Source organism: Sardina pilchardus, chromosome 10 (assembly GCF_963854185.1).
Source record: "Sardina pilchardus chromosome 10, fSarPil1.1, whole genome shotgun sequence".
In the NCBI taxonomy this organism is placed as follows: Eukaryota; Metazoa; Chordata; class Actinopteri; order Clupeiformes; family Clupeidae; genus Sardina; species Sardina pilchardus.
The window spans coordinates 13441658-13450575 of NC_085003.1; the positions used below are offsets into that span (position 1 = coordinate 13441658).

Below are 8918 nucleotides of genomic sequence, written 5' to 3' on the forward strand. Positions count from 1 at the left end.
TAAACCGTCTAGGAGAAGTATTTCAAAATACGTGATGTGCAAAAATCATAATCATAATCATAACTCAAATTCCTCTAAGATTCACTATATAGTTTATATGTAAAACTTGTTCAGAATAATACAACACACATGTCCACCAAATTTGGTTCATTTCCGTGAATGTATGTGTCAACCACAGTAGACGGCGCGCTAGGTGGCGCTATAGAGTCCCTGAGCCACACCCTAGGCCAGAAATCTGTCTCTCAGTAGAGGCATCAATTCCACAGGTGGCTGCAAAATTGCAAGAGTTTTAGAGCATGCCAAGTTGGTGAAAAAGGGCAAAACATGTCCGGTAAGAGGAAAATACTATAATAAGAATAATAATAATAATAATCTGAGCAAAAACAATAGGGCCTTGCACCTACGGTGCAGCCACTTTCAGTGGCCGCACCTCGGTGCTCGGGCCCTAAATATAGCCGCAAGCGGCGATGGCGGGCCCGAGCACCTGCGGTGCGGAGACCTGTGAAATTTCGGAATCTAACAAAGCAACATGTGCGTGTTGGTGGGCATGTGCATGAGCAACACACATGCCCACCAAATTTGGTCAATTTTCCTGAATGTATGTGTCAACCACAACAGACAATGTGCTAGGTAGCGCTATAGAGTCCCTAAGCCACACCCTAGGCCAGAGCTCTATCTGTGACTATCGATAGCAATAACGCACGAGCCCACCAAATTTGGTTCATTTTCGTGAATGTATGTGTCAACCACAACAGACAACGCACTAGGTGGCGCTATATAGTCCCTATGCCACACCCTAGGCCAAAGCTCTGTCTCTGACTAGCCATAGCAATAAGACACAAGTCCACCAAATTTCGTTCATTTTCGTGAATGTTTGTGTCAACCACAACAGATAACATGCTGCTAGGTGGCACTATAGAGTCCCGAAGCCACACCTTAGGCCAGAGCTCTGTCTCTGACTAGCGATAGCAATAACACACAAGCACACAAAATTTGGTTCATTTTCATCAATGTTTGTGTCAACCACAACAGACAATGTGCTAGGTGGCGCTATAGAGTTCCTAAGCCACACCCTAGTCCAGAGCTCTGTCTCTAACTAGCAAAAACAATAACACACGAGCCCACCAAATTTGGTTAATTTTCGTGAATGTTTGTGTCAACCACAACAGACAATGCGCTAGGTGGCGCTATAGAGTCCTTAAGCCACACAATAGGCCAAAGCTCTGTCTCTGACTACCGATAGCAATAACACACAAGTCCACCAAATTTGGTTCATTTTCGTGAATGTATGTGTCAACCACAACAGACAACACACTAGGTGGCGCTATATAGTCCCTATGCCACACCCTAGGCCAAAGCTCTGTCTCTGACTAGCCATAGCAATAAGACACAAGTCCACCAAATTTGGTTCATTTTCGTGAATGTTTGTGTCAACCACAACAGATAACATGCTGCTAGGTGGCGCTATAGAGTCCCGAAGCCACACCTTAGGCCAGAGCTCTGTCTCTGACTAGTGATAGCAATAACACACAAGCACATCAAATTTGGTTCATTTTCATCAATGTATGTGTCAACCACAACAGACTATGTGCTAGGTGGCGCTATAGAGTTCCTAAGCCACATCCTAGGCCAAAGCTCTGTCTCTGACTAGTAGTAGCAATAACACACAAGTCCACCAAATTTGGTTCATTTTCGTGAATGTTTGTGTCAACCACAACAGATAACATGCTGCTAGGTGGCGCTATAGAGTCCCAAAGCCACACCTTAGGCCAGAGCTCTGTCTCTGACTAGCTGAAGCAATTCCACATGTAGCTGCCAAATTACATCCAATTCCTAACCTTTTTTCTGCCTATAACACCAACTTCCTGTTTCTTAATAAAACGCCATAATTCAAACCTTCGCCATTTCAATATACTTCAAAAATTCAAAAATCTGGTCGCAATTCCTCTCGGGCAACCCCTCAAGATCATTTTAGTGCTGATATGACATGATTTCGATAAACCGTCTAGGAGAAGTATTTCAAAATACGTGATGTGCAAAAATCATAATCATAATCATAACTCAAATTCCTCTAAGATTCACTATATAGTTTATATGTAAAACTTGTTCAGAATAATACAACACACATGTCCACCAAATTTGGTTCATTTCCGTGAATGTATGTGTCAACCACAGTAGACGGCGCGCTAGGTGGCGCTATAGAGTCCCTGAGCCACACCCTAGGCCACAGCTCTGTGTCTGAGTATCAAATGCAATTCTACATATGCCAGCTAAATTGCAAGAGTTTTAGAGCATGCCAAGTTGGTGAAAAACGTTACTGGTAAGATAATTATACTATAATAATAATAATAAGAATAATCTGAGCAAAAACAATAGGGCCTTGCACCTCCGGTGCAGCCACTTTCAGTGGCCGCACCTCGGTGCTCGGGCCCTAATAATCTGAGCAAAAACAATAGGGCCTTGCACCTCCGGTGCAGCCACTTTCAGTGGCCGCACCTCGGTGCTCGGGCCCTAATTAGAATAGATGAGGGGAATGAGTTGCAGACGTCCACAACTTTCCTCCAAATCCCCCTCCAGCGCAGAAACAGCGCATTTGGTCCATGTTGTGAGGAGTGTTTAACTGTACTTAAATCACCATCAGCAGAGCGGTGTATATATTTGAAATTGTCCAAAGCAAACACTGTCTGGACCTAAGGAGGATACCATATTTGGATAGTTCCGATTAAAGATGGCGCTTCTCATGCTACTACACTCCTATTACAACTTTCTAGACATTAAAATACATATATGAACTCTGAAGAATCAGCTCTTGAAAATAATCTTCACTTCGTTCCTTCAAAATCCTACCTAGGTTGCTCTCGAAAAAAAGATTTTTTCATTTCAAACAGCAGAAAAGCCCAACATATTGCATATTGCATTGCAAGAAATGGAGCACGCTGAATACTGCATGTCCTCTTCACCTTACCTGCCCTCCTCACAGAGCGCAGAGTCAGAGGGGTGCAGAGTCCTAAACTCACCTCCGCAGGAGTGAGGGCAAACAGGATGTGGGGAGGCAAATTAAGATGGAGGCCCGATAACATGGCTCTCATGGCCTGGACTCTCGGCACATACATACACACCTTTGTGGTATCGCGCACTACATCTGCCTCGCCTGGCCTCCCTGGAATGCAAAGCTTTAGAGAGTCTGTCAGCGCTAGAGGATATCGGTCCCTCTCTCCTCCTCCCTTTGCTGTGTCTCTATCCCTCTTTTCCACTCGTTCTCCATCTCCAACTCTCTGTATCTCCACCCTGCTCCCTCTCATTCTTCCTCTCTCACTCACTCAATCTCTCTCTCACTCACTCTCTCTCTCCCTCCCTCCCTCCCTCTCTCTATCCCTCTATCCAAGCTTAACCAGCAGCTCTCCATGCCACTGACACAAACAGATTACACATCACTAAAAAGTTTGAAACAGAGTTCAGGATCATAGCTGGATTAACCCGCTAACTTCATACTCCCCGTGTACAGATGGATGAAAATGAATTCTTAATGGCCTCTAATAAGCCCTAATGAGATTTAAAACAAGCACGGGCTTTGCGCCGAACCATCGCCGCACTAATCTTTAAAGTATGCAAATACCTGATGCTGGAAGCCGGACTCATCCAGCAGGCGCAGTCATGAGAGGATGCAGTTTCGTATCATCAGACTGATGCAGCATTGGGGCCAGAGCTGCCCCGTCGGTCTAATCCACTAAAGAATGCCAATATTCATAATAACTAAAGAATGTCAATATTCCTAAGCACAGATCTTTTAGATAAAACCGGCTGCTATCGCACAACGCCCCACTGTCACAAATAACAGAGTTAACCAAGGAGGAATAGGATCTCACACACACACACACACTCCTTTACACTGGGTTCCGGCTTACATGCCCATTGATTATCTATTGTTAGCCCTGGTGTAAAAGCATAAAGAGGGATCAGTGCCTCCTCCACGTCCTCGACAGGTCCTCCGGATTACGGTAATACCGCCGGCTGTTATCAGAAGACTAAAATGGAACCTGTGGTACGATCAGCATGTCAGCCCACAAATGCAGCCAGGAGTTGCAGATTTGACAGACAGCCAAGAGTCATTTACACACACACACACACACACACACACACACACACACACATACCTCAAAGGCCACCATCAGGAATTTCTCCTTCAGTACCAGCCTGACTGACATGCATAATCAATACCAAGCAAATCCTCTAGCTGACAAAATACATACACATGTGTGTGTGTGTGTGTGTGTGTCAGTCAGTGTATGTGTGTGTGTATGTGTATGTGTGTTTGTGTGTGGGGGGCTTTATTTTCAATAAAGAGTGGATATATAATACAATGCTCATTGTTAATAATACTATAAACCCACAATGCAATATTTATAAATTCATTTGAAGGGTGGAAATCAGACCTCAGCCTCACCCACAACGAGGTCAAAAACAACCCCCGGAAATGTATGGCTAATATCACTGAGTATGGACCACAGATCACCAGACAAGATACGCAAGTCTGCATTACATTCACAGCTCCAACATCTTAGCACTGAGGCTTCCTCAACTTGACAGAGGCCGCATACAATAGTCACCAAGAGCTTAGCTTTGGGCTTGGGCTTGTCAGAATTGACTATGAAATATGTGAGTGTGAGTATGAGTGTGTGAGTGTGTGTGTGTGTGTGTGTAAGTGTGTGTCTGTGTGTGTGCACGTGTGTGTGCGTACGTCCCCAATACAAATCAATACAATACAGATTTGAGGAAATCCTGAGAGCTCTGCGTGTCAATGGCTGACGGTCTGTTTGGCGCGTCCTGAATGAGAATGGTGCACAATGCGGAGCTGCTGTTGTACCAACATCACAAGCACAGCGGCGGTTACATAACCCACGTCCCTGGAGTTGTCACCACGCTGCCATTGTCTTCAGACGACTGCCGCCCGTCGCGCACACAAACCAGCCCTGACACAAAGGCCCTGGGTTCAGGAGCACTCCCACAACACTACACCAACAAACCGCACCGCTCTCACGCACCATGGACACTTCCTGTTCTGGGGGGTGGCGTGCGAACCAATCAACTCCATCTATGCAAATTGCCTTTTGAACCCCTCTGTCATCACCATCCCCCCCCCCCCCCACCACCACCCAAACACGCACGCACGCGCGCACGCACGCGCGCACACACACACACACACAGCGCATTCCACAACAGCGCTCCAGAGCACCCCGTCCGCTGCTGCTGTCGACTGGAAGGCTGCCGTTTCAGATGTGTGAACTGCACTGCTTGGCATGTCGCGCCTCATGTCGGGGCGGTAAAACAACACCGGCGTGAGCCTCAGCCCCTAAATACGGCAGTCAGGTCAGGGACCCCTCTTTCCAAGAAGACCCCGGGACTCAGGCACATGATGAAAAATCGCAACATCCTCTCTCGGCAAATAAATCCATAAATAAAAATCAAATCACGAGGACGTGGCTCACGCTGCCGTGAATGACGAGCTGCACTCCTAATGATCCTGGAGTCATCAACTGGAGTGCATGTGCCGCCTTAATTGAAAAGCGGTAAATCTGACGCTTCAACGGCAGCTCGCATCTCTGGGAGCATTAATCATTCGTCATAAATACCCACCCCAGAAAATTACTCCCTGTCTCTTTTACAACCCTCCCCCCTTACACACACATACACACACACACACACCCTACACGCAATACAGGGATCGGAAGATCCATCACGAGGTGCCTCACCAGTCACTATATATACAGTACATGGCACATTCATTATAGGATGAGATGTAAATCATGGCTCCTATGGGAGCTGGGGTGCGGGATGATGATCGTCTGCTCACCTACAAAGGACACACGGCATTCCAGGTTTGGACTGGAACTGTGGGGACGAGGATCTCTCCCCCCCAAAGAAAACCCAACTGCCTAACAGGGCTCAAAACTGACCATTTCATATGGTGTGTGCGCGAGTGTACAGTACAGCATGTGTGTGCATCCTACTGACATATGATACATTATTTGCAATACCAAACAGAGCTCAGTCATAAGCACAATATAGGCTCATTAAATACCTGATTCTATCCCCCCACGCCACAGATGCAGTTCAAAGATAAAGGCTTCCGAGGCTTTATAGAGAGCCTCCATTATATTAAGTGCACAGACGCGCTCTGTCTCTCTCTCTCTCTCTCTCTCTGTCGGAGTACTCTTCAAAAGGAAGCCTTTTAAGTTTTCCACGAACCAGAGCGACATCAATATTTCTACGCTTCCGTCTGATCCAATGTAATGTTGGCTTGGGCTGGGACAGACGAAATTAGATAAGACTGTTAGCAATTATGATGACTCATCATACTAGGCTCCTCTACCCCCTCTGAGAGAGAGAGAGAGAGAGGCTGAGAGAGAGAGAGAGAGACTGAGAGAGAGAAAGAGAGAGAGAGAAAGAGAGAGAGATAGATAGAGAGAGATAGAGATAGAGAGAGGGGTCTAGACTGATGGGGTCTGCTTAAGAGAGAGAGTGAGAGAGAGAGAGAGAAAGAGAGAGATAGATATAGAGATAGAGATAGAGTTAGAGAGAGATAGATAGATAGAGTTAGAGATAGAGATGGAGCTAGAGAGAGAGAGAGGGGTCTAGACTGATGGGGTCTGCTTGGGTTTGTGTCTGGTTTCCACGCAGCCTTGGGGACAGGAACTGCTGCCCACCGGTTCACAATGTGGAACGCAGGCCAAGCAAAGGTCAGCTGGGAGCTATTTAAAGCCCCTGACCACATCTGGCCTCTTCCCCTCCTAGCAACCTTGTCCCACTGTGCCGGGGCACTAGTGGCCTTCAGGCAGCACAGGGCCCAGCGTAAATCCACCCGCTTACCCTGGGGGGGAGGACAGTGGGGTGAGAGAGAGAGAGAGAGAGAGAGAAAGAGAGAGACAGAGAGAGGTGCTGGGGAGGGGATTAACTGGTTCACTGAGTGGCATTGAGGGAGAAGAGTTCATACAATGTGCTACTCTCTCTACACTCCTCCCTCTATTGCACACACACACACACACACACACACACGCACACACACACACACACACACAAACACACTGGAGTGAAGTTGGAAGAGGAAGCTTGAATCTCACAGCTGAATGCAAGTGCTCACTAACAAAGTAGCAGAGGTCATATTTGGCAATTGTGGATGTGTATAGAGAAGCATAAATCTAACCACAGTGTCCACTGTGAGTGCAAAAGGTCAAGCTGCTGAAGAACGAGAGAAAGGCCAAGGCAAGCCACTCTTCAACCATCAACAGAACACATAATGAGCCTATTTCATTTAACAAGAATGCAAACACACACACTTATCGAAGACTTACAATTGATGAATGTTTGACATGATGTGTAAATACTGAGGGGGCATTGCAAGTTTAAGGCCTCAGGGCAATACCCTTCTGATGAGGTCACGGTGCTGGACCTTTCATTTACATTTTAAGAGGACGTACACTTAAAAAAAAAAGTTATTTAACACACACACACACACACACACACACACACACACCTTCCATGAGATTAATTTCATTCAAAGAGGACATGGCTGTGAAATCACTGGCGTGAAATGCTGGGGTGCAGATGTCGGCCTCAGTGCCACTCCGCTCCCAGCTAAGCGATGTGTGGGAAGGTGACGGCCCTGACTGACCGACCCCCAAACTGGGTCGCGGCTGGCCGGGGAGGACGCGCCGCTACACTACTGCCCTAGCCGCTCCGCAGTAGGCTAATGCGCCGACGAGAGCAGCGGATCCTCTGTCCTCGAGCACGGCAGTTAAGTACCCAAACACCCCGGCGGTGATAAATGCCACGGTGGTTTGCTAATTGGGTCAATCGCGTTTTGGGAGGAAAAAAAGCTTGTGCCGCAAGAGAAATCAGGAGGAGGCTGGATGAACATTGCGTCCGACACACAGCGCTAAATTAGGCCGGACGCTAACGCTGACGCTAACGCTGACGCTAACGCTGACGCTAACGCTCTGGCTCTGGGTGTGGGGCTGTCGTCCCCTGCGCTGGGCCACCACCTCATAGCACTGCAGCCGCATTACTGCCCACAGCATGCACAAGCAAGAAACACTCTGTGTTAAGAAGATACTGAGGTAATGAGTGTGTGTGTGTGTGTGAGTGTGTGTGCGTGTGAGTCTGTGAGAGAGATTTCAGTGTGAGCTTCCAGTGTGTGTGTGTGTATGTTTTCAGTGTGAGCTTCCAGTTTGTGTGTGTGTGTGTGTGTGTGTGCCTTGTGAGTGTGTGTGTGTGTATGTGTGTGTGTGTGTGTGTTTTCAGTGTGAGCTTCCAGTGTGTGTGTGTGTGTGTGTGTGTGTGTGTGTGTGTGTGTGTGTGTGCGCCTTGTGAGTATGCAGGGGGTCTCTTCTTTTTTATGTAATGCGAAGCTGCAGCCGCTGACAGAAAAGATGAATCCTGCCCTTGTCTCTGGGAAAGGAGATGGGGGGGATGGAGTGTGTGTGTGTGTGTGTGTGTGTGGGGGGGGGGGGGGGGGGGGGGTGGCAGCTTCTCTAACTCTAAAAATACCCCAGCAAAGTGGAACGTCCTCCAGCTACTCCTCTCTGCAGAGCTCCCTGGGAGAAAGGCGCAATAAATAGATAGCGCTCACTTTCTGCACCCATTCACCACAATGGGCTTTAACCTTGTGGGAACTCACAAAGTAGAGGAGAAAAGAAAAAAAAAACATGCTTTTTTGTATTTGAGTTCAAAATGCGACTAGAGGCCCAGCCTGATGTAAATGTCAGTAGTTTCCAAGCGCTGAGCATGATCTATGGCAGGCCAGGCGGCCAAACTCCAGCGGTTCTTTGTAGATTAACCTCTCTGTAATTTAAGGCCATTTAGCAAATCTCCTGACATCCAAAGAGTACGGGAGACTCGGGGGGTGATTCACAAAGCGAGGA

General features: G+C 47.4%; 1 protein-coding gene across 1 annotated transcript in view; it reads right to left on the reverse strand.

Annotated features, from left to right (window-relative positions):
- Positions 1 to 8918, reverse strand: part of tln2b (talin 2b) — a 109736-nt gene that overhangs the window by 91611 nt on the left and 9207 nt on the right. The gene's annotated exons all lie outside the window — the stretch shown is intronic.